General features: G+C 49.2%; 1 protein-coding gene across 4 annotated transcripts in view; it reads right to left on the reverse strand.

Annotated features, from left to right (window-relative positions):
* ZBTB7C (zinc finger and BTB domain containing 7C) overlaps window positions 1-24,841 on the reverse strand; it is a 162,024-nt gene that overhangs the window by 69,414 nt on the left and 67,769 nt on the right. For all 4 annotated transcript variants that reach the window (XM_082074239.1, XM_082074241.1, XM_082074238.1 and 1 more), the window contains 2 exons: window positions 24,250-24,348; window positions 6,327-6,387 (listed from right to left, as the gene is read on the reverse strand). The gene's annotated coding sequence lies outside the window, so the exon portion shown is untranslated. The remainder of the gene's footprint in view (window positions 1-6,326; window positions 6,388-24,249; window positions 24,349-24,841) is intronic.

Consider the following 24,841-nt stretch of genomic DNA (forward strand, 5'->3'; position numbering starts at 1 on the left):
CCCCTGCCATGAGCAGGGACATCTTCACCAGCTCAGGTTGCTCAGAGCCCCGTCCAGCCTGGCCTGGGATGTCTCCAGGGATCGAGCATCTACACCCTCTCTGATAACTGAAATAAATAGGCCCAGACTAGCAGGGTTGCTGGGCTAAGCTCTGATAAGGGAAAACTTCATTTTTCTTAAAAACTCTCCATTCCCCAGACTTGCAGAGACTGGTAACTCAAAAACATCCTCCCTCATGCCAATATCCACCATGCTCCCTCCCAGAAGGTCCCACTGAAACAGCAGCCCCAGCACCCGAGGCTTAGTGAGGAGGAGACCAGTTTTAATTCATTTGGACATAAAGCTAAGGTATTAATTACATCTGGGGTTGGTGGGACATCTGCTGCCTCCTCAATGCCCATCATCCGCATCCCTGTCTGGCCCTGGTGACCCATAAACATCCCCTTCCTCTTGTAAATATTGCCTGAGCACTCCTGTCTGCCCCCCTGGCCTCAATTAATCGTGGCCTGGGGGAGAAGCAGGTAAGAGAGAGCTCAAATTTAACCAGTCTCTGCAGATGGTAAAAATGGATCTTTATGAGACAAGTGTGGGCAGCAGGGACGAACAGGGAGGGGAGGACAGCAAAACATGCTCATGGATGCCAAGCTGTCCTGATCTCCTGTTGTTTTGTGGGATTTGGAGACATCTGGCATGCCACAGGGTTTGATTCCCAGAGGAGAACCCTGGTCTAGAGCAGGTTGTCCTAGTGAGCAAAACCTCCCATCTGCTGAATCCCATGCTCCTAGAACCATCAGTCCAGTCCCACCAGTTCCAAAGGGGTGGACGTCATAGAATCACGGTGGTTGGAAGAGACCCTTAAGATCATAGAGTCCAACCATAAACTAACTCCAGCACTAACCAGTGTCCCTAAGAACTTCATCTAGATGCCTTTTAAACCCCTCCAGGGATGGTGACTCCACCACTGCCCTGGGCAGCCTGTTCCAATGCCTGACAACACTTTCCGTGAAGAATTTTTTCCTAATATCAAATCCAAACCTCCCTGGTACAACTTGAGGCCATTTCCTCTTGTCCTGTCACTTGCTGCTTGGGAGAAGAGACCAACACCCTCCATGCTACAACCTCCTTTCAGGTAGTTGTAGACAGTGATAAGGTCTCCCCTCAGCTCCTGTTCTCCAGGCTGAACCCCCCAGGTCCCTCAGCTGCTCCCATCACACTTGTGCTCCAGCCCCTCACCAGCTTTGTCACCTCCTCTGCACTCTCTCCAGGACCTCAATGTCCTTCTTATGATGGAGGGGCGCAAAATGCAACAGAGGATTCAAGGTGGGGCCTCGCCAGTGCCAAGTACAGTGACACAATCAAGTCCAACTGTTACCCCACCCCTGGCACTGCCCCATGTCCCTGAGAACCTCATCTGTGTGTATTTCCAACCCCTCCAGGGATGGTGACTCCAGCACTGCCCTGGGCAGCCTGTTCCAATGCCCCACAGCCCTTTGGGGAAGAAATTGTTCCCCAGATCCAACCTCAACCTCCCCTGGCGCAACTTGAGGCCGTTTCTTTGTGTCCCTGTGTCCCCTCAGCTCCTGTTCTCCAGCTGAACCCCCCAGGTCCCTCAGCCGCTCCCATCGCACTTGTGCTCCAGCCCCTTCCCCAGCTCCGTTCCCTTCTCTCAACTTGCTCCAGCACTTCAGTGTCCCCACACTTAGACCTGACACTGCAGCTCACGATACAAGGTAGAAGTTGAGCCCACACAAGCTTTGGAGTTCCCAAGTCCCACGGGAGCCTTGTTGGCTGTGGAGACCACTTCACGAAGAAACACTCCATCTAACAAACCAAATGATGACAAGAAGCATCTCCAGCTCCAAACAGCACCTTCAGCATGCCTGGTTGACACCAGAATCAGAACCGGTACCTTTAGCATGACACCAGGCTCCTGGAGCAGCAAGTCATCAACAGGGCAGCCGCAACTCTGCCCAAAGGTGGTTTTGCTGGAACAAAAGCGAAGGCCACGCAAACAGCTTTTAGATTTGTTTAGGGTTTTTTTGTTTTTTTCCTAAGATATCACTAAACTCCACGAGCAGGCAGTGCTCCAGCATCCCACCACGCTTTCAACGTGAAGGAACAAAAGGCTGCGGTGGGGAGGGGAACAGTGGGAAACCTGACGGGCTCCCGAGCTCCATTTGAGACCCGGTGTTTGCAGCACGGGCTGCATTTCGTCTTTTCATAAGTAACTCTTACCAGGAAACGTGACAAAAAAGGGGGTATTTCAAGGCAGAAAAGTTGGTCTCCAAATGTAATATATATATATATATATATATATATTTTAAAATCTTTTGTGAGCAGCTCTTCTGGGGAGCGAATCCCGCGGAGGCGATACAGTACAATGTGCACTCCTAAATTAGTTTCCAGGCACTTGGGATGCTTTATTATTCATTTCCTCCAAACATTAGGTAATGCTTTCTGCCCCTTTCAAAGTCTATCCAAGGGGTCTTTGATGCATTGTGGGACTTGAAAGTTGCGGGTCTAAAGCAGCATTTCTTTTAAGTCCCCTCTTTTATCGAGCGTGTTCTGTTCCCTTCGCAAAATCGCGCACAATGGCACAAGAGTCTTGACCCGCTTCACGTCTGATGGGTGGAAATCTCAGATGCGGAGGATAAAACAGCCCCTCCTAGCAATACAGCTTAAACACTTACGGGCTCTATTCAGGCAAATATTACCCAGGGGTCTGCCAGGCCGCTGAAAAGCTGCAGAAATTGGCTCTGACCGATTCAGCGGCGAGGAGCGACCCCGCTGCATTAACTCCCCTTTTCGCTTCACCCCGCGCCAGCCGGGGTCTGGAGGTAACGGCGGCAGGAGGCGAGAGCCGGCTGAAGCCAGATCCGTTTTCTTTATATAAAGTTGTTTCGAATGTGTGTGTGTGACCATGAATGTCATTATGCGGATCTGCAGAAGAGGGAAAGTAATGACATTAGGGCAGAGGCGCAGAAATCAGGGATGTTTTTTCTTTGTCGTATACGCGGCAGCACTGTTGAATCTTCCATGGAAGTAAAATTTGTAGCTTTTAAGACACTGCAAACATCTCAGACAACCCGGTTTCTGCGTCTGCTGAAGGTATGTGGACTTCGGTGGGTCACTTTACGCCATCCAGCATCTGTCTCCTCTATGTTTTAACCAGAATTAATAGCTCTTTTTCCATAATAATTCACCTTTGTTTTATGTTTACACTACAAGCTTGATAGCTTAGAGGTGGCTCCTGCCCAATAATACACAAGACCCAGGACAAGGATGTAAAGTGAAACTTATCCTTGCAAAACCAAACATATTTCAGTGGAAAATTAAATGTTTTTGTCCTTTAGACCATGGCACTGACATGTTTCTGCAAAAACTACCAGGCTGCTATTTTAGGATGTTCATCTCTTACCAATCTCCTCTTGACAGGTTAGAACTAGCAAAGATTTTTTTTAAAGGCGATCTTTAAATGCAGGGGTAAAATTCAACATAAGGGCTGAAGAGATAAATGGGTTGAAGCTGTTTGAATTTACCTTGTGTGTCTTACAACCTAAGAGCAAAAGATATCTCTAGGATGAGTCAGAAAAGGAGCATTCGGAGTATTTGGGGAGATGTTTGTAACAGAGACGGGCCCTTTTTTTATAAGCCCCCTTGCCTGCAATCCCACCTGTCAGCTGAAAATATGGTCAGGGTCTTGATAACCCCAATGTTTCACCAAGAAAACTATTTTTTAGCCTGTATAAAAAAGGAATAAGCTGATTTTGCATGAGCAAAACCTATGTCTCTCTTGACATCGGCAAAACATCCAGCAGCGGCTCCAGAGCCTGTAAAGAGGGGAACACACGTGCAACTGCATCCCCTGGCTTCGCCATGTGTGTGGTTCCTGACGGATTAGCTCAAAAAGCAAACCTGATCCACAGGGACACGATCTCCCGCCCCGTCCGCTTCATCCAGGATGCTGCAGACCCCGGGAGGGCGAGCGCAAGCCTGATTTACAGAGATGCTGAGCATCCCTCCTATCGCTGGCGCAGCTGCGGCAGCACTGGGTACCAAGAATAATATGAGAAAGTCTCAGCTATCATGTTACCCACCTGCTTACGAGGCTTTTTAGGAGTCCTCTGAAGCATCCTTATTAAAACACCATCCTGACAGACGATGTTTTTGCCCTGCGTGTGAGCGGCTCGGTGCTGCTCTGCCCCAGGGGACTTGACAGGTCATTATTTTGTGTCCTAAAAATCCTACAAACCGATAAGGGAACTCCAACAATGTGATGGTTTCTCAGTTTTTAGGCTGGAAAGGGAAATTCTTTCAATCGAGATAAAGATTCTATTCCTCTCTGGCAAACGAGGGTTTCTGCTTCGTTCGGGGACTCCGGCAGAAGCGGAGCCAGGACCAGGATGGGACGCATCGCTCACGAGTCAACAGAAAGATGCTGTCGCAGCCGAGAGCAGCATCTGCACAAATTGTAAGGAGCCTGAAACTGCTCCTTTGAGAGAGAGAGAAAGAATAAAAGAAGCAAAACTGCCAGAGAAACAAAATGTATTTGTAAACCCCAGGCAGAGCCGACGTGAGGCAGCCGGCGCAGGAGTGCCGAGATGATAATGGAGCCTGATGGATAGTTCACAGGATTATTAGATCCCCTCCAACTCAAATATGCTGAGAAGCCAATTATTTAACACTAAGGACAGTGCAAACGGATGTTTAATAAGCTGGATCACTCCAGGATTGCAGGAGCTCAAGGGACCAAACCTTCACTTGTGTAAATCAGGAAAGGCAGCATTATAAAATACCCGGTGCTTCTGATGCACGCTGGTCCCCGCGGTTATCACTGTCTCTACTGAATTTTGGGAGCAGACGGATGTGAGGGTTCCCCACGGAGCAGGGACATGCTCCAACACCTCCAGGCTGGGGATCGCGCCCTTCCAGTTGGCTTGTTCCCAGGCGGAGGGGTTGCTGCTCCTGGGGAGATAAGCGGAGCTTATTTTCTACCTGATTGCAGAGAGGCGGCAGGGAAGGAGTGGGAGGTGTGTGAGCAAGAAAGGAGTTTGCTGTCTGCTCCGGACGCTGATTAAGCACCTGTTTTGGAGTCAGGGATGATCACTGGGAACAAAGAATCTGTTTTTCAAATGTCTAAAGAAGAGCCCTTCCCGAAAACACTTCTCTGTGTCACCTTCTCCCTTCATCTAAGCTCATATCTACTGTAAGGAGCTGAGGTGAGTCTTACAATCCGCATCTCCCCACGATCCACCACCCACCACCACTGCTCCTGCACGTCCACGTAGTCCGGGCTATAGCACAGGTGCAAGAACGGATATAAGGAAGAAATTGTTGTCCCTGAGGGTGGTGAGAGCCTGTCCCAGGTTGGGCAGAGAGGTGGTGGCTGAACCATCCCTGGAGACATCCCAGGCCAGGCTGGACGGGGCTCTGAGCAACCTGAGCTGGTGAAGATGTCCCTGCTCATGGCAGGGGGGGCACTGGGGGAGCTCAGAAGGTCCCTTCCAACCCAAACCATTCTGTGATAACCCAGCACCGAGGTGCTCCTCAGCATTCATAACACATGTGCAGTTTGGGGGCCAGGGGGACACAGGGATTTGGTCCCTGATGGATAGGGACCCGTGGGGACTTACAGCACAGCTCTGCTAAGGGTTTGGCCAATGCCAACCAGTCTCCCACCTGGTGCAACGACAGATAACTCGTTTCAGCAATGTCAACTCAGGAGCTGGCTCTGGTGTATGTGAACCAGATTAAAAACAAGATGTTTTTTTCTTCCTATTCAAGAACTCTAAGCAAACACTCAAGCCCGCGCCTCCCGCCTGACAGCTGCAGAAAACAGGCCTGGAGAGGACCTTGAGATGTCACCCAGCTCACAGCCCCGTGACTGTATCTGCAATGGGGCCAAGCACAACAAAAGCCAAAATCACTCCAAGCATTAACAAATATTGCTGCTCAGCGCACTCCCGTGCAGCTGCCAGTGCCTGTGCCGCCTGCTCTTCCCAGCACTGCGGCGCAGAGAACACGAGTATTTATGAGAGCATCTTCTAGGGATTTACAGAAAGAGCAATTAGCCGTTTGGTCGTTGACAACAGCGGAGAATCGTGGTGGTGGTGAAGCTGATTTGTGCTGATTCATCAACACTACAAACTACTCAGGTCTCACCTCCCACAGGAGCCCCCAGTAAATGAAGGACGGAATTAGACCCCCAAGATCCCAGAAAGACATCAAGACAGCCACTTTGTGCTCCTCAGCTCACGTCCTGCTTGCGAGGAGCCACCAGCTCTCCCCACAAAGCCACCAGCTCAGCACCCCCAAAGCGCACTCACCGGTACCCTTGTTTTTGTTTCAAATCTCCAGCGATGTTCCCTTTGCTCCTCTGACCATTTCCTAAGAAACAACAAAGAGAAAAAAGAAGCACCTTCATCAGATCCAGAACTGAGCTTCTGGTTCAGATCCAAAGAAACCTTCTGCCAGGGTGAAGAGGAACCACCAAACTGCTCCTGCTCCCCTACCCCCCATTTTTCCACGGTCCGTTCAGGGTTTCACTGCTCATCACCCCTTGTGCCTGCAGCACAACATCACCTAGCAACACCGTGCCATGGAGGTGTAAACCCAACCCATCCTCCCGCCGTATCACATCTCCTCCTGTGACAGCTGGAAGGTGAACAGGCCAGAAACAGATCCCGTCAGATGCTTCATGCATCACACCCCCCAGCCAGTGGATAAATACGACACCTTGGTTGCTATGGGATTATTGAATTCTTGTGTCTGCCTACACCCATAGCTTGGTTGTCCGTGGTAGCTCGGTGGTACCAACAACAAACCCACGGCCCACAGGTGATGGGGTGCGGAGGAGGAAGGCCGTACGACCAGCATTCCACCCAATTCTGCCCGTACAAGCCCTCTCTCCCTCCTAGCTTGGGAAAAACTTTGGGAAAAATAAGCTCCTGGCCACCACGTTGTGCTTGCAAATTCTGGAGACAGTGGGTTGGCAGTTCCCAACAGGGAGCTGACATCTCCACGCAGGAGGTGTTAAGAACTGTCAACAGAACACACTAGAGGAGATCACAAAACGCTGATGGCTGCTAATGCCAGCTATGAGGTGGACAGTGATCGATAAGGTGGCCAGAAGTTTGGCTGAAGGTGGGCAGGACTCAGAGCATGGGCTGACTCCCTTTCAACACAACCTCAAGGTGTGAGATGCCCACCAGCATGCAGCCATCCTATTAATGGGGTCCAGAGCCCCCCTAGTACAGCTGGGGGGTGGTGGTCGAGGCCTCCTCATGGGCAAGGGTGGAGAGGAAGACCATGATGGCCAATACAACACAGAAGCTGTGGGAGCGCATAGCTGGAAATTGCTCCTGTGGTTGAGCAGGCAGCTGGAGAAGCGGTATCTACGTGCGAAAATAGCAATGAGCTCATGGTCTGGGGTATTTTCCCCAGAAAGGCATCAACATCTCACATCTGTCCTTAAACCTGGGTTTGTACATGAGTTTTGGCCAGGGTCAAGGGGTTCCCACCAACTTTCTTCCCCAAAGGGCTGTTGGGCATTGGAATAGGCTGCCCAGGGCAGTGGTGGAGTCACCACCCCTGGAGCGGTTGAATATAGACATAGATGAGGTTCTCAGGGACATGGAGCAGTGCTGGGGTGGGTTAACAGTTGGACTCAATGATTTTGAGGGTGTTTTCCAACCAAAATGACTCTATGATTCTATGACTGTTCTGGGACCAAGGAACCAAGGGGCTCTGACCACTCTACCCCTTTTATTAAACTGGTAAGATAATTGCTGTATGCGCACAAACAAGGAACAGAGGAAAACCACAACAGGTAACCTTTGTGCTGGTCTGTATTTTTCATTTTCATGCTTCTCCAACCATCATCACGAGGACATTTTGGCAGCAAGCGATGCCCGGAGCACAGGTGGCTGGTAGAGCCCGTGGTGGCTGCAGCCGTGCAGGATGGCCAAGCTCCGGGGCCACGGTCAGCCCAACACAGGGACTTCTCTACAGCTAATGAGTCCATCTGCTATTCAAGAGCATCCAGCTGCTCTGACCTCCCGCACTTAAGCTCGACCTCCTTCCTTAGCCCCGGCCCCAGTTCAGATCATTAGCAGAGGACTAACCGCCACCGCTGACGACTAATGACTCGTTTGCTGCTCAGCGGCCAAAAGTGATCAGCAAAGGGGGTAAAGAGCTTCATGCATATCCATGTGGGTGAGTGCCTTTCATCTTTATTTTGGGCAAAATTCCCAGGAAAGGCGGCAAAAATCCTGCAATGCCCTGGCTTCATGCCGGAGCTCATCAGCTCTGCTAAGGTCGAGGCAAAACCTCCTCCTGGTGCCAGGACAGGGGCTGGCACCTCGTTTCCCTTGAGCGACGCTGAGCTTGAGCTTTAAATTCTGCTTAAAGTTGTTTCCTCTCTACAGACAGAGTCCTGCATTGCGGTTTCTCCCCATGCCAAAGGGAACTCGGGGACAAAACAGCTTGCGACGCAACATCTAAAAAAATTCAGTGTTTGAGGCTTAGGAGAATCCTCATGGGATGAGGTTATAAATGGGAGTTTCTGGGCTACAAAAAGGCTGCACCCAAATTACAGCTTCATTAACCCATTGTCATTAATAGGGGCTTGAAGAACAGTGTCTGTGAATGACCACACTCATGGTCAACCCTCTGAGCCAGCAAACACAGAGCCAGGGAGGATGCCCTGGTGTCCCTATAGCATTTTCCAAAATAGGATGGGCATCGCTGAGAGGAGCCCAAGCTTCGCTCTCCCGTTCCCAAAACACATGTAGGATGAAAAGCTCTAAACCCAACAGCCTTCCCCGTGGCTTTCCCCTGAGCCACAAGGTCCATTTTAGCTTCTTGAAGTGGTTTCTAGATGAATGGAACACACCCTCCTAGATACAGAATCACAGAATCATAAATGGCTTGGGTTGGAAGTGACCTTCAAAGCTCATCTAGTCCAACCCTCTTGCCACGAGCAGGGACATCTTCACCCCGATCAGGTTGCTCAGAGCCCCGTCCAGCCTCTTATCGCAGTCCATGGGGATGCAATCAGCATGATTTGGGGTGTATGGAGAGCCACTGAGTTACTCAAACATTATTTCGGGGTGTGAAACACCCTCCAGACTCCACTGACCAAACATCCACCGACTACAACACAAGATGAGGTGCCAAGTTCATGTTTTTATCTTCCACTGCAGCCCACCTCCAGCTCCTGGTCCAAGTTCCAACAGCTCCAAAATAAAAGCCATTTGCACCAGATGAGGACACCCTCCAGCTCTGCGCCCTCAGGCCCCTGTTGTGACAAGTGGCACATAAAAACATCTCCAGGATGGTTCCAGGGTTTGGGTGCCTCTTGCATAACATCACTGAAGACAATAAATTTGACAAAGAAAGGAGAAGGAACAACTGATACGCAAAGCCATGCCATGAATCATTCACCAAATGGAATTTGCTCTCTAGCTTTCAAATAATCTTGGAGGTTGCATCCAAAGTGTTGTTTGCAAGCCCTCAGTTAATCTGGAAAGCAGATGCTGCTACAGCATCATCAATAAATCCCCATCAAATACGACTTTAAAATGCCCAGGACTTTTGCAATCAAATTTTTTCATCTTCTTGGAATATCTGAAAACCAAACCTCATAAAACGCCTTTGCTGTGATTCAGCTTTAATGAATAAGGCCAAGCCTAGAGAAGGGCTCATCGCGCATGTCCCCTCACGGCTGGGTGGCCACAGGCTCCTTCCCAGAGCACTCTGCCCATTTCTTTCATATGATCTCAGGAGTTTTTGGTCTCACCAGACACATTAGTGAATCAGGAAGCTGCCAGAAACATTTTCCAGCAGCCTTAGTAAGTATAAGCAAAATACGGAGCTGCAAGCAGACACTGCCGCGTTGTCAGACAGAAATGAAGGTGAACTTAAGTGAAGACGAGGAGAAAACTATGAAGTGCTGACTTTCCTTCCCAGCCTGAGCATCTGAGGTGTCTCAGCAATGAGGAAATGACAACCGAAAAAATAAAGCTACAGCTTCCTCTAGTGATGCTCCCCAGTCAGTTGGACAGACTGGGATGACCCCATCCCCTCTGCAGGTGCATGAAGGTAGGTAAGAAGATGTCAGGACCTGCAGTGCAACCACAGAGCCGTGGTGGAACACCAGAGCACAAGACATCGGGTGTACAAAACCCATTACACACTGCCTTTTCTGGGTAATTCTCCTTCCAGTCAGTTATTTTTATGTCGAGATACTGAAATGTGTGATGACAAGGAGATACCCAGAGTCAAAGACTCGTTGTGTACCTGCAGAAAAATGCTAATTAACTAGGCTGGGCTAGTTAGCTAGAATCCATCAGCAAAGATGAGAATCTACAGCAGAATCCAGCTGATCTCAGCTAGATATCTACCTTAGGACAAGAGACACCACACCACTGAAATTGTGATGACTGCTCTCCATAGATGGTGAAGGCAGCCCAGGCAACTAGGGAACAAGTAGGGACCATCAAGGTACCTAAACGCAAATGGATGAACCCCACCTCATCAGAAAACATTCTACTCAGCTAAAAACCTTGTTTCTGACAACAAGCAGCAACTTCAGAGCCTGAGGTCTGCTCAGAGTCTGTGTTGCCTTGAATAGGGCAGTGTTCTGGAGAAGTCAAGGGAATCAAGTCACCCATGTCCCTGCAGAAAATCCCACCTGGCAAATGCCCTTTGAAAAGCCACATCTATCATGGACCTGCTGGAGAGGAGCCACAGGAATGATCTGAGGCTGAAGCAGCTCTGCTGGGAGGACAGGCTGAGAGAGTTGGGGTGTTCAGCTGGAGAAGAGAAGCTCTGGGGAGACCTTATTGCACCTTTCCGGACTTAAAAGGGGCCTGTGAGAAAGATGGGGACAGACTTTTGAGCAGGGCCTGTTGTGACAGGACAAGGGGTGATGGTTTTAAACTAAAGGAGGGAGATTCAGGCTGGACATGAGGAAGAAATTGTTGGCCCTGAGGGTGGTGAGAGCCTGTCCTGTGACTTTGTGCTGACATCCTTTCCCATGCCCACCCCTCTATTTTCCCCTTCCTGTGTGAAAATGGAAACAATGATGTTGGCCGTGGTTGGAAACGGCTCTGAACTGTACAGATGAGAAGTGGTATTAATAGATAAGATGGTACTGAATTATCCTGGTAACGGAGGGAAAGGGAAAGCGACTAAAGGAGAAAAACCCTCACGTAATAAATAATAGTCTATAAGTTACGTAAACTGAATGCATCAAAAAAACAATCCCGGAGAAGCAGCTGCTTCATACTTTACTGTTGATAGCATCAGTCTAAGAGGGGAAATTACCACCTTGCGTTCTGCAACACATCACACCGACTTTCCTTTACAAACTTTAATGTCTCCTGATTGCAAAGTCAATTTAAAATTTACCACGAAACACAAAATCTCATAAACTTTACGACCCAAATCACACTCGCTCAGCGCTTTCACCCAGATGAAACACATAGGAACTGCTTCACTTTCCAACATGGATATACAGTGACACGCTGCAGACAGCAGATGAGAGAGCAGACAGAGTGATGAGCAGCAGGATGAAGAGCAGCCAGAACCATGATTTAGGATGAGGGTGGTGAGAGCCTGTCCCAGGTTGGTCAGAGAGGTGGTGGATGAACCATCCCTGGAGACATCCCAGGCCAGGCTGGACGGGGCTCTGAGCAACCTGAGCTGGTGAAGATGTCCCTGCTCATGGCAGGGGGGGCACTGGGGGAGCTGGGAACATCCCCTCAACCCACATTATTCTCTGATTCAACAAATACAATGTGACCTTGAGCACAGTTGGGGATCTGTAGTTCTGGTGTCGTAAACACATTGTCCTCAAGATGTGACCAGCATCCTCAAGATGCGACCAGCATCCCGCGATGCTGAGCCAACCTCCTTCCTCGCACTGCGCCATGCTTAAAATTCAGCTGTTTTTTGAGCCCTTTTGCAGGTTCTGATGCAAAACCCTGAGTCACATCCCTGAGTCCGGGTTTCCTCCAAAAATTTAAGGCCATGCAGATCCCACAGGGAAGATGCTTTGAGTTTCTAATGAAGGGAAGGAGCAGGCAGCTACGCCCGTGCTTGGAGCTGATCGTTTGCTCGTGTTCCACTCACGGATTGATGAGGCAGAATTAATTAGGCTCCTAGTTTTGCTTCCTACATAAAACTAACTCCTTTTGCTTCTGATTAAAGTGTTTTCACTGTGACAGAAAGCCCATCTCTCTGAAGGGTACAAAGGCTTTCGGCTGAAGCAACAGAAAAAGCTGCATATTTCAAGATGAGCTTCCCCAGCATCCATAAAACACTTCGCTCTGCTTGCGTACTTATGTACCCCATAGGCTCTGGCTTAAAATTCTCCCTCAGCTCAAAATTGCAGGATGTGTTAATGGAAAAATACCATTTTTGCAATCAGCCGCTTGCATTTGCAACTGACTTAAAGTTGCAAGGAGATGGATACTTGAAGAAGCAGCAATGGTTAAACCCAGGACAAGGAAGGGACAGGCAGGACTTGGGGATGAAGCACTTGATCAAAGGGTAGCTCAGAAGTTATTTAAAAATAAACCAGAAAGTAGAACTTCCAGACAGTTGCCGCCGTAATTACAATGCAGACAACGGAGCCACGGTGCTGTTAAGGTTACTGGATTTTCCTAGCAGCTGTGTTTAATTTACTTAAAACATGCAAAGCCATCAGGTCAGATCCCATTAGCAGAATCATTCCAAGGGCTCGGTCAGCCCAGCGCTGCAGAAACACTGAGAGAAAAACACAAATGCAAAATTCCCCTGAAGAAGTGAGAGAGATTCATGTGATGGCCAATGTCAATGCACGTTGCCTTCCCCTTCGGCCATGGTAGATGTCAGGTGGTCAGTCATAGAATCACTTTGGTTGGAAAAGACACTCAAGGTCATCACATCCAACCATTAGCCCACCCCTGGCACTGCCCCATGTCCCTGAGAACCCCATTTCTGTGTCTGTTCAACCCCTCCAGGGATGGTGACTCCAGCACTGCCCTGGGCAGCCTGTTCCAATGCCCCACAGCCCTTTGGGGAAGAAATTGTTCCCCACATCCAACCTCAACCTCCCCTGGTGCAACTTGAGGCCGTTGCCTCTCGTCCTGCAGCCTGTTGCTTTTTTTCATTCATATAACATTGGCTCAACACTCTACTCTCTCATTAAGGTTTCACCCATTATTCCTGACTCCTACCAGCTCAATTCTGTTTCTAAAATTAGCATCCTGAAGAAGTTAATTGCTAGAACAAAAGACATGAGATCACAGTTTGGTCCCTGCACAACACGGTAAGTTCTTCTGCAGCCACCTACAACCAACTTAGAGTCAAGCACGGACTGAAGCTCAAACATGTTTTGTTCTACTAAGCCGTGTCCAGCAGAAGGATGAAGTTTTAACCCACTTTGATAACAAGAGACAGAGCTGAAGACACAGAGAGAGCAGAAGATGCCGTGGGTTACCTTCTGCACATGATCCTGATTCAAATTCATTCCTACAGAAAACAGGAAAGAGAATAGACAGGAGGAGGAGAAGAAAGGGAAAGGGAAGGGGAAAGGGAAGGGGAAAGGGAAGGGGAAAGGGAAGGGGAAAGGGAAGGGGAAGGGGAAGGGGAAGGGGAAAGGGAAGGGGAAAGGGAAGGGGAAAGGGAAGGGGAAAGGGAAAGGGAAGGGGAAAGGGAAGGGGAAAGGGAAGGGGAAAGGGAAGGGAAAGGGAAAGGGAAAGGGAAAGGGAAAGGGAAAGGGAAAGGGAAAGGGAAAGGGAAAGGGAAAGGGAAGGGGAAGGGGAAAGGGAAAGGGAAGGGGAAAGGGAAGGGGAAAGGGAAGGGGAAAGGGAAGGGGAAAGGGAAAGGGAAAGGGAAGGGGAAGGGGAAAGGGAAAGGGAAGGGGAAAGGGAAGGGGAAAGGGAAGGGGAAAGGGGGAAGGGGGAAGGGGGAAGGAAGGGGGAAGGGGGAAGGAAGGGGGAAGGGGGAAGGAAGGGGGAAGGGGGAAGGAAAGGAAAGGAAAGGAAAGGAAAGGAAAGGAAAGGAAAGGAAAGGAAAGGAAAGGAAAGGAAAGGAAAGGAAAGGAAAGGAAAGGAAAGGAAAGGAAAGGAAAGGAAAGGAAAGGAAAGGAAAGGAAAGGAAAGGAAAGGAAAGGAAAGGAAAGGAAAGGAAAGGAAAGGAAAGGAAAGGAAAGGAAAGGAAAGGAAAGGAAAGGAAAGGAAAGGAAAGGAAAGGAAAGGAAAGGAAAGGAAAGGAAAGGAAAGGAAAGGAAAGGAAAGGAAAGGAAAGGAAAGGAAAGGAAAGGACTATAAACTGCTGTGAAGCAATTGGTTTGTTTATGGGAACCCTGAAAACACCCAACCAAATTGCATTCCCCTCGTCGACACAGCCTGGCACTTCTCGCCACCAGAAGCCCTCCTGAAATTAGTACCTCCTGGCCCCGGAGTTGCTGGAACAGCTTCCAATCGCTCTTCCAACATAAACTCACCTTTCGTGGTTTAGAAAGGTGTGCGATTTATTTGCATAATAAATGACAAGGCAGGGATACAGATTTCTGTCAGATCCCCCTCCTCTCTTCCCTTTGAAAAAAATCTATTTATTCCGAGCGAACTGGCTCTTCTCTAGATAAATGGTGTTTATAGTCAGTTTAGCTCAAGATATGCATTCTTTTGCATTCCCATAATGAATTTTCACAGCCAGAGCCCTAATCCAGTCAAGTTAGGGAGGGTTTATCAGGACCTCTTATTTTATTTCTAATGCTAAATGGGAATTGCTTTTCTTATCGCTATCTAGGAGCACCTGAGTGATTTGTGCTTCACATTTCCTACCTCACTGGAATTCAGGATGTGGTGTTATCTGATACCATACAAGTGTCACTCATGTTAGTTGCCTTTTCATTTTAATTTTTTTGATATATTGATTTTTTTTTTTTTTAAGAGATTTTACTTTAAGATGTGAGTCTCTCCTTGCTCCCAACCTTCCTCATGCCCACATTTCTTTGAGCGATCCTCAGGAAGTCGGGATCAGGGCTTGCCTTGCCTTCATAGGGTCATAGAATCAGACTTTTGAGCAGGGCCTGTTGTGATAGGACAAGGGGTGATGGGTTTAAACTAAAGGAGGGAGATTCAGGCTGGACATGAAGAAGAAATTGTTGTCCCTGAGGGTGGTGAGAGCCTGTCCCAGGTTGGGCAGAGAGGTGGTGGATGAACCATCCCTGGAGACATCCCAGGCCAGGCTGGACGGGGCTCTGAGCAACCTGAGCTGGTGAAGATGTCCCTGCTCATGGCAGGGGGGGGCACTGGGGGAGCTGGGAAGGTCCCTTCAACACAAACCATTTGATGATTCCATTAATCCTTTTGGTTGGAAAAGACCTTTAAGATCATGGAGTCCAACTGTTCATCTGCCTGATGTCTTCTTCCCTTGGGAGAGGACTCAAACATTGGGCTTTTCCCCACCCAGCCCACCTTCTTCCACTGAAAAAGTACAACACTACACAATAACAAGCAGAGATTATTCTTAACACTGGGTTTAAAAGCAAATGATCCCAGGAGATCTGGGGGTTTTTGATGTGACCGCAACCAGGAAATAGCTCTGAGCTCCAGAAATATGAACCCGTTGTTGCTGGAAAGGCACAAGAAGACCTATAAATCCTGCAGATAACACCGTGATGGATCAGTAGTGGCAAGACATTAACCTTCACTCTTGAGGAGACACCCAAATGATAACACCTGTAGCCACGCCACCCCGGAGCTATCAGTCTTGTCGCTCGTGAACATAAATCTATCTGACCTCAACTATCATCCTACACCCCTCAGGCTCCCTCGCTCCAAATCCTCATAGATACCAGCAGAGATCAGGAAAATCACACCTAATAATCAATGGAGTGTGTGTAACAAGGCTCACACGGAATCCATTTCCTTCCAGTATGTGAAAATGATTCCGCAGAGCAGGGGAAAAAGAGACATACACATTAGGCTTGAAGGCCAGTCTGCAGGGAAAGCGCTACATGCCAGTGACAACTGTGGACAGACAAAAAACAGCTAGCAAAACCTCAAGGAGCTGTCACGCACAGGAAAATGTAAGTTAATTAAAGCCACTTAAACAAATACATCTGGGACAAGGGCGTGGGATGTCAAGAGGGAGAATGAAGTGATATTAAAAGCTCCAACAGATGGTGAATCCTAGACAGGAGGGGCAAGGAAACTTTGTTCTGCTGAATCCAGATGAGCCACTCACCCCAGATATGTGGCAGGGAGGGCAGAGAGCCATGGGCTACATGTCACTATCAGGTACCGCGTCTTCTGCAGCGCCCACAGGGACATCCAGGCTCAGCAGATCTGCCCCTCCACTGGAAAACACCATCAAGGCTCGACTGATGCTCTCCTAGACCAACCAGTGCTGGTTGGGGATTATAAATCCATTTCTTGCCTTCTTAAAACCTTCCCTCCTGTCCCTACTGCACCGTACAGCTGAAACAAGAGCCATGAGTAAAGCATCCATCTGGCAAGGCGTGCAAGGATGTAAACCCACCTCAAACACACCACCAGGACCAAAATCACCTCCACCTTCAGCCCTGGTCCTCCTCCGAGCACAGTGTCCTCTGAGCCTCCAGAGCTGACTTAGAATAAAATCATAGAATCGTTTCAGTTGGAAAAGACCCTCAGGATCATCGAGTCCAACCCTAGCCTAAGTCTAGCACTAACCCGTGTCCCTGAGAACCTCATCTCTGTGTATTTTCAACCCCGCCCCGGGATGGTGACTCCACCACTGCCCTGGGCAGCCTGTTCCAATGCCCGACAGACCTTTCCAGGCATAATTTTTTCCTAATATCCAATCTAAACCTCCCCGGCACAACTTGAGGCCACTTCCTCTTGTCCTACCACTTGCTACTTGGGAGAAGAGACCAACACCCTCCATGCTACAACCTCCTTTCAGGAGGAGACTTGCCTCCTACTGTCCTCAAAAGATGGGTACCGGTTACTCACACCAGTCACTGCTGATATAAAAGCACAACGAGAAAGATTTGGACAGGCTCTGTGCAAACAGCACACCCTGTGTGATATATGTGAACAACAGCTTTGAATTTAGATGCCTTGAAACTCAAGAAGACAAGAAGCTGGAAAGTTGCTTTGAGTTGTTTCAAGCTGCTTTGCTTTGACCTTATGGCTCCACCACTTAAGACTTTATTTTTATTGCCATGAGCACCCAAAAAAAACTTAAAACGTTGGGTCTTTATATATTCCTTAGAGCATTAACTCAGAAGCGGCACCAAAATAACCACACAAGGTTGGGTCATCATGGAGAAGCCGCCACTCAACCGGCCCTTTGAGACACCCCTGCTTGGAAAACAGCCCCAACCAGCCTTAGCACGAGGCAGACAGGAGGGGAAATAGCAAAGCTGTCTCCACACCATCAAATCAGGATGACAGCATGAGAGATCGCAGCTGACACCAGCCCGACCCAGCTGGAGCGCAGGTGGCACGAAAACACACATGGAGGAGAAAGGAGAATACAGGTTTCCAACACATCTCTCTCTGCATCCCATCCTCCTTTCTCTGCTGGGATGCGGGAGATGCAACCAATCCAATGCTAGAAAAGTGAGGAGGACATTGGAACCTGGTCATCTTGGTTAGGAGGGATCTGGTGTAGCAAAGGATACAAGTCACTCAGGAAAAGGTCTGAGATCTCCTTCCTCATCCCAGAGCTCATTTTCTAACCCCAAAACACTTGCTGCAAGCCTTTTATTCCAACACTGGGTATGATTATCATAGAATCACAGAATGGTTTGGGTTGGAAGGGGCCTTCCCAGCTCCCCCAGTGCCCCCCCTGCCATGAGCAGGGACATCTTCACCAGCTCAGGTTGCTCAGAGCCCCGTCCAGCCTGGCCTGGGATGTCTCCAGGGATGGTTCAGCCACCACCTCTCTGCCCAACCTGGGACAGGCTCTCACCACCCTCAGGGACAACAATTCCTTCCTCATGTCCAGCCTGAATGATGAACTCATCTGAAGTGCCCAGGGCTCTGCAGAGAACGTCACAGCCCAGGCTCTCCAAATATAGCCCGGCACAGCATCCCCCTCCCTGCCCGCGGCTCCGGGCAGGCGGCCAAGCCCCCCACCCATGTCCCCATTCCCGTCCCTCCCAAGGGCTCCTTCCTCAACGCAGCCCAGCTGCTGCCCCCACCCGCCCCGGGCTGACAGATTTGGGCAGTCCCTGTAGGGTGGGGTAGGTACATTTATTTCCTCTAAAAAAAAAAATAAAGAATTAAAAAAGCAATTAACCTTTTCCTCCCGTTACAAGGGGCAAGAAACATCCCTGCCATAGAAATGGCTTCAGGACTATGAGATCTGCTCAGGCAGCTGTGCCAGTGCTATTCTGGTTTAGCTAAAATAAAAGAGTTGGAATTGTACATGAGCCTTCATGAAAACTGTCCCGGAGACCACAAGATTAGAGCACCAGATGGTGACCTGGGAGTCTATTCCCAGCTGTGCCCGGGGATTCTCATGTGAGTCACAACATGTTTCTCCACCTCCGTTTCCACAAAGATAAAAGAAGGGCAGAGAAACTGAGCCTATCAAAAGCACAGACCCACACGTGAAGGACCTGCAGGTCCATGGGACCAGCTAAATTCGCAGGATCATACACTGATATCAGTGCACTCCTGGGAGGATGAAGTAGCTCAATCACTTGAGTTTTGGAGGATAGAGCATTCAGAGGCTCACCCAGTCCCTCAGGCCAAGCTGCCTGACCTTCTAGGCAATGACAAGATGAGAAGATCGACAGGTATACCTAGGGACTTCTGTAGTTTCAAGAAGGAAACAATAATCCCATTCCCCAGGCAGGAATCACAGCCAGGTCTTCATAGAATCACAGAATGGTTTGGGTTGATGGGACCTTCCCAGCTCCCCCAGTGCCCCCCCTGCCATGAGCAGGGACATCTGCACCAGCTCAGGTTGCTCAGAGCCCCGTCCAGCCTGGCCTGGGATGTCTCCAGGGATGGTTCAGCCACCACCTCTCTGCCCAACCTGAGCTAGCGTTAAGAAAAAATAATCCCATCTCCCAGTCTGTCCTGGGTCCCTCCAGCTGCTCAGAGATATAACTGCTCTAAAAAAAACAGGAAAGTGCAGAATAACCCCAGCATCCCAGCCATCATTCCCTCTCCCACCACGAGCAGGTCCTCCTCCACCAAGCAGGTCCTCCTCCACCGGCCCTGCCACCTGTTGTTGGGCACAAAACCACCACTCCACCAGCCGTCACCATGCAGCTCAGTACTCTGCAAAGGGCTTTGAAATGCTCTTGAATATGAAAGATGCTCCATCAGACCAAATCCAGCTCCGTTTGCTGTTACAATACAAGAACATTTCTTTTGTCTGTGCCTTTTGATTATGCCCAATTGTTCCTCTCAGTCAGGATTTCGGAGTCGTTAGTTGGAATTAGTAAAGTTCCTGCTGCTGGACTTCTCCAAGGCTCTGTTCTCGGGCTACAAAGAGTTGATGAGGAGTTGTTTTGCTCTCTCCGAGCTGGCACTATGGTGGGGAACGTTTTGGGGGGAGCAGACAGTCTGCTCGACTCCACTCTCCCATTGCAGTCACTGGGAAATGCAGCTGATGACCAGATATCATGTGTGGTCACAGCAGGGCTGGTGCTTCCCAGCCAGGAGGGAACCTCTAGACCCTTTTATTTGGTACCTCTGGTGGGACCAGGTGAAGGGCTTTGCTCAGTCCCATCTGTATTTAGGCGGCACATCCCACAAAGTTCAGGTTTCTCTCCCAGAAATCCCCTCCTCTGCATTTCAAGGCACCAGCCCTGAAGAATGCAGCTTCCTCTGGGTGACAGGGACCTTTGGCTGGCCACCTTCATGGTGAGAATGCCTGGATGTGCCTGACCTTGTCCTCCAACCTTCTCGCTCATGTTACACCATTCCAGCTACATTAGACTATATCAAGACACTTTTTCTCTGAAGAAATTTATACATGGAACATGCCAGTTTCTCTCCACCCCGTACCCTCTTGGGATGCTCACTTGGACTTAGGAGGAATTCAGTGGCAGGACATTTTCACTGGACAATATTAACCCATCTGGACCTGTACTCCTAGAAGGGGGGTGGTCAGTAGGTCCGAGAGGTTCTCCTGCCCCTCTGCTCTGCCCTGGGGAGACCACACCTGGAATCTTGTGTCCAGTTGTGGCCCCTCAGTTCCAGCAGAACAGGGAACTGCTGGAGAGAGTCCAGCGCAGCCACCAAGATGCTGAAGGGAGTGGAGCATCTCCCGGGTGAGGAAAGGCTGAGGGAGCTGGGGCTCTGGAGCTGGGCAAGAGGACACTGAGGGGGGACTCATTCATGGGGATCAATATGGAAAGGGGGAGTGTCAGGAGGATGGAGCCAGGCTCTTCTCGGTGACAACCAGTGATAGGACAAGGGGCAATGGGTACAAACTGGAACACAAGAGGTTCCACTTAAATTTGAGAAGAAACTTGTTCCTGGTGAGGGTGGCAGAGCCTGGCCCAGGCTGCCCAGGGGGGTTGTGGAGTCTCCTTCTGTGCAGACATTCCAACCCGCCTGGACACCTTCCTGTGGAACCTCAGCTGGGTGTTCCTGCTCCATGGGGGGATTGCACTGGATGAGCTTTCCAGGGCCCTTCCAACCCCTGACATTCTGGGATTCTGTGTGAAAGACCAGACGGAGGAGTTCCTCCTTGGTACTACTGGAGTCTTTCACTAGTTCTATGTCAAATATGTCATAGAATCATAAAATCGCAGAGTAGTTTGAGTTGAAGAGATCTTCCCAGCTCCCCCAGTGCCCCCCCTGCCATGAGCAGGGACATCTTCACCAGCTCAGGGTGCTCAGAGCCCCGTCCAGCCTGGCCTGGGATGTCTCCAGGGATGGTTCATCCACCACCTCTCTGCCCAACCTGGGACAGGCTCTCACCACCCTCAGGGACAACAATTTCTTACACTCAGCCTGAATCTCCCTCCTTTAGTTTAAACCCATCACCCCTTGTCCTGTCACAACAGGCCCTGCTCTAAAGTCTGTCCCCATCTTTCTCACAGGCCCCTTTTAAGCACTAAAAGGCCTCACTAAGGTCTCTCTGGAGCTTCTCTTCTCCAGCTGAACACCCCAACTCTCTCAGCCTGGCCTCTGATCATTTTTTGTGGCCTCCATTGACAGAGGATTCATTCCTGTTCATGTGTAAGAAGATCCAGCACACACATCAAGTTCCATGGGCTGTGCCCTGTCTAGCATTGCTATTTGGCCCCCAAGAGCCACCTTGGTCCCAGGACCACAGCAGCTCCATCTCGCACCCACCCCAGCCATCCCACCACAGTTTCTGGCTTAAATGTGGGCATTTGGCCACCAGAACTCTGAAACAACCAACCTTATGGTTTCCAGGGAGTGGGAAGCAGAGCCCAGCATTGAACCCAGCACCCATGGCAGCTCCTCATCTTCCATGGTGGATTTTACTTCCATTCCCTAAGGATTTCCCTGAAAATTATCTCACAGATCATCCCACCTAACACCAGCAATAGCATTTCCATTGAAACACACCCAAATCCAGGCAATTCACGCCTCTCACCTTGCATTTTCTGAAGTAACACAGTACAATAAAACAGCCTGCTCAGATTCCAACCTAATCTAAAAACAACTTTATGGCTTCTAATTTTAGCCCTAATCTTCCTTTGCTATGGTTGTGTGATTTCTAATTATTTTATCCTCAAGCTTTGCTTTGACAGATAGTTGTACCTTTTCCAATGCCAAGTGACTTGTAAAGTGCCCTTAAAAAAATATGCTGATCGTTTCAGGTTCATTTTCAGTTCCTACGCAAATAATATCCTCATATATGTCTCTTCTGGGGAAATATTATTATTATTAAAATAATAATAATAAAAAGCAATATAATTCTTAAAGGAAAGCTCCATTTCTTAGGATGATCCCAATCCGATCCTACTAACACTACATTTTCTCTTAAAAGTTGTTAAAGAGCACAAATCCGTTATCCAGATATGGATCTTTTAATAATTCAGTCCCTTCGGCTTGGCATCGCTCCCGGAACATTTTGCCTTTATCTATCCTTATTTTCAGGTTACGACACATCGAAGAGCAATCGGCCAAGCCGAAAATTCGGGGGGACGTTGCAAGGGACGGCGTGAAGCCACAATGGAGATGCACTTGCCTTGATGCTCCCCGAGATCGTCACCCATCCAAACCTTCCGAATTTATAGCAGCAAAGCTCAACCCTCAGCTGAAGATGCATGGCAGCGTCTTAGGATGGAACCTCCAGCCCAGGTTCCTCAATAGGCAGATGTATTGTCTCCAACCTGAAGCAACCTCTTGATCCTCCCAATCGCTGACACAGATCAAATTTGGATCTGATAGTGTTAAATTTGCACAAAAATTGTGGGTGGGGAGAGGATGCTGCTTGCAGAGTTTCCAGCTGTGGAGGCAGCTGCCTGCCCAGCTCTGCCACCAGCTTGGAGGTCCTTGGAGGACCTGCCACCAGCTTGAAGGTCCTTGGAGGACCTGCCACCAGCAGCAGGGTGGAGGACGCAGACCGGGTGGATGTTTGGTGGGTTATTTCCTTCCCCAGGATTTACTTTGCTTGCTGGTCAACTGGAAAACATCCATTTGACCTGTGACACTTTTGTTTTAGTTACTCTCTGAGATTTTGACAACCGCGGTTTAAACACGGAGCACATGAGCTTTGAGAAAGCACTCCATCCCCACAAATTCAGAGTGGACAGGGGAAAATACCACACCACGGCCCTGACGGTGAATGTATTTATTCTTTGTCACTCTTCATTTTTCTCTCTTTCACCTTCTGAGTCTGTTTCACCATTTGTGTCTTCTCTCTCCCCAATGGAGATGTGAGCTTAGCTCCCCACCGCAATATTCAAGAGAGAAGGATATGAGTTGGCTTTTTTGTAAAATTTCCTGCACAATGCTGTGTATAGAGTATTTGAAATGGAGATTATCAAAATGGGAAACAACCCAGTCAAAGTCCTCAGGCCTGGGTCCCGAAAATGTCACCGTACGGCACTGCAAGGGACAGAGAAGAGCCTCTGTTCTTGCAGGCATGGAGGATGCTCTGGGAGAGCAACCAGGGACACACGATCTGTCCCTCATAACACCTCAATCTTGGGCTTTAACCTCTGCTGAAAATCAGTGGGAAGCTGGGATTTATTGACTGAATTATAGGAGGAAAAAATCCAACAGACTCAGTTAAAAATTGTAATGCTTTGTTGACCGATACTTTTAAAGACATTGAGAATTTTATAAGGAAAAACATCTTGCTCAGGAAGCCAACCCTCCAGAAAATCCCTCATCTTTAGTGTTTCAGAGCAACATCCACAGCATCCTGCTGGCTCCCTTCTTACTCCTCTTCCAAATCCACCCCGAGGCCCTTCTCAAGCTCCCGCTCTGAGTTTGAGCTGGCCTTGCTGGGCTGAAAGAATAAAGCTTGGATTAAATCCTGCCTGTGTACACCTCAGGCGAGGCATCGGGCTGACACCGCATCTCAACGAGGATGCACTGCTTGGCCCTAGGACCTTTGATTTCCATCTATCCACCTTGGAGCAAAGTTTTAACGTTTCACAAAGGCACAACAATGAGGCCAGGTATGGAGGAGAGAATGCAGCTGCTGTGAACCTGGGTAAATAGCATTTTCACAGTTTTTTCTTCTGCAGAAAATAGTTGCCAGATGTATTTTAGAAAGCAGCCTCCTGCGGCTGTAGCTTTTGAGCCCTTCTTAAAAGTCCAACCTGAACACACATCCTTGCCAGCAAATATTGATATTTTAAGCCTTTGATTGCTTCTGATGGGAGTGAAAACTTTTTAATTTGTTTTTATAGCTTTCTGCAACTTCACTTCAGGAGGACTTCCCAAGCAGAAGAGCAGGTGACCATTGCCACAACAGTGACCCAGCAGTTCAGGCTGGCCAGAGAGGTGGTGGCTGAACCATCCCTGGAGACATCCCAGGCCAGGCTGGACGGGGCTCTGAGCAACCTGAGCTGGTGAAGATGTCCCTGCTCATGGCACTAGGGGAGCTGGGAAGGTCCCTTCCCACCCAAACTATTTTATAACTCCCCCTCTGGAAGCACAGGAGATACATTGCCAGTGTCAGCACTCAGAGGAAAAAAAAGAAATCCATGGATTCATGGGACGGACAACTAGGAATGTCATTTCAGATGGTCTGCATAGCCCAAAATATCAAATTTCACCCATCATCCAGGCAGAGAATTAGAATAATTACCTAGGGCCTGATCCTGTAAGGTGCTGAGTGCAGTCAAGTGGTCTCTGCTCCCATAGAGTTCAGTATCTCAGGGGCTCTCAGCAGGGGCAGCCTTGGAGCCTGGGCAAAAGAAGAAGGTTGGACTTAGTCCAATATTTTGTAAAAAAAACCACATACAACTAATAACTAAAAGAAAAACAACATCCCAGCTCCACATGTCAGCCCTGTATGAGGAGCTAATGCAATGATCATGCAGACCAGGCTTGGGGAGATGCTCTCCAACCCACAGGAATTCTCTGTAGACCAGGGATGGAAGGCTGCAGCACACAGGAGAGAAACCACACCAGGACGGATGCATCCATATAGCTTTGATCCACATCCAGGAACACCAAAACAACATTCCTCAGGAACACTGCTTTATCCAAGCCACCACACGTGGACACCTACACTGTCAACACCATCCCGGAGCTAACACACCTTCTTGGCAGACCACAAACCCCAAGGTTGCCTTGCCAAGTCTCCGGGAAGAGATAAACCTGGAGATAAGAGAAGTTTGGTGGGTTTCCAGGGAGGAAGGCCCAGGGACATCGCTCCGTGCTCCGTGACATGTGGC

Source organism: Streptopelia decaocto (genome assembly GCF_964273445.1).
Source record: "Streptopelia decaocto genome assembly, chromosome: Z".
NCBI lineage: Eukaryota > Metazoa > Chordata > Aves > Columbiformes > Columbidae > Streptopelia > Streptopelia decaocto.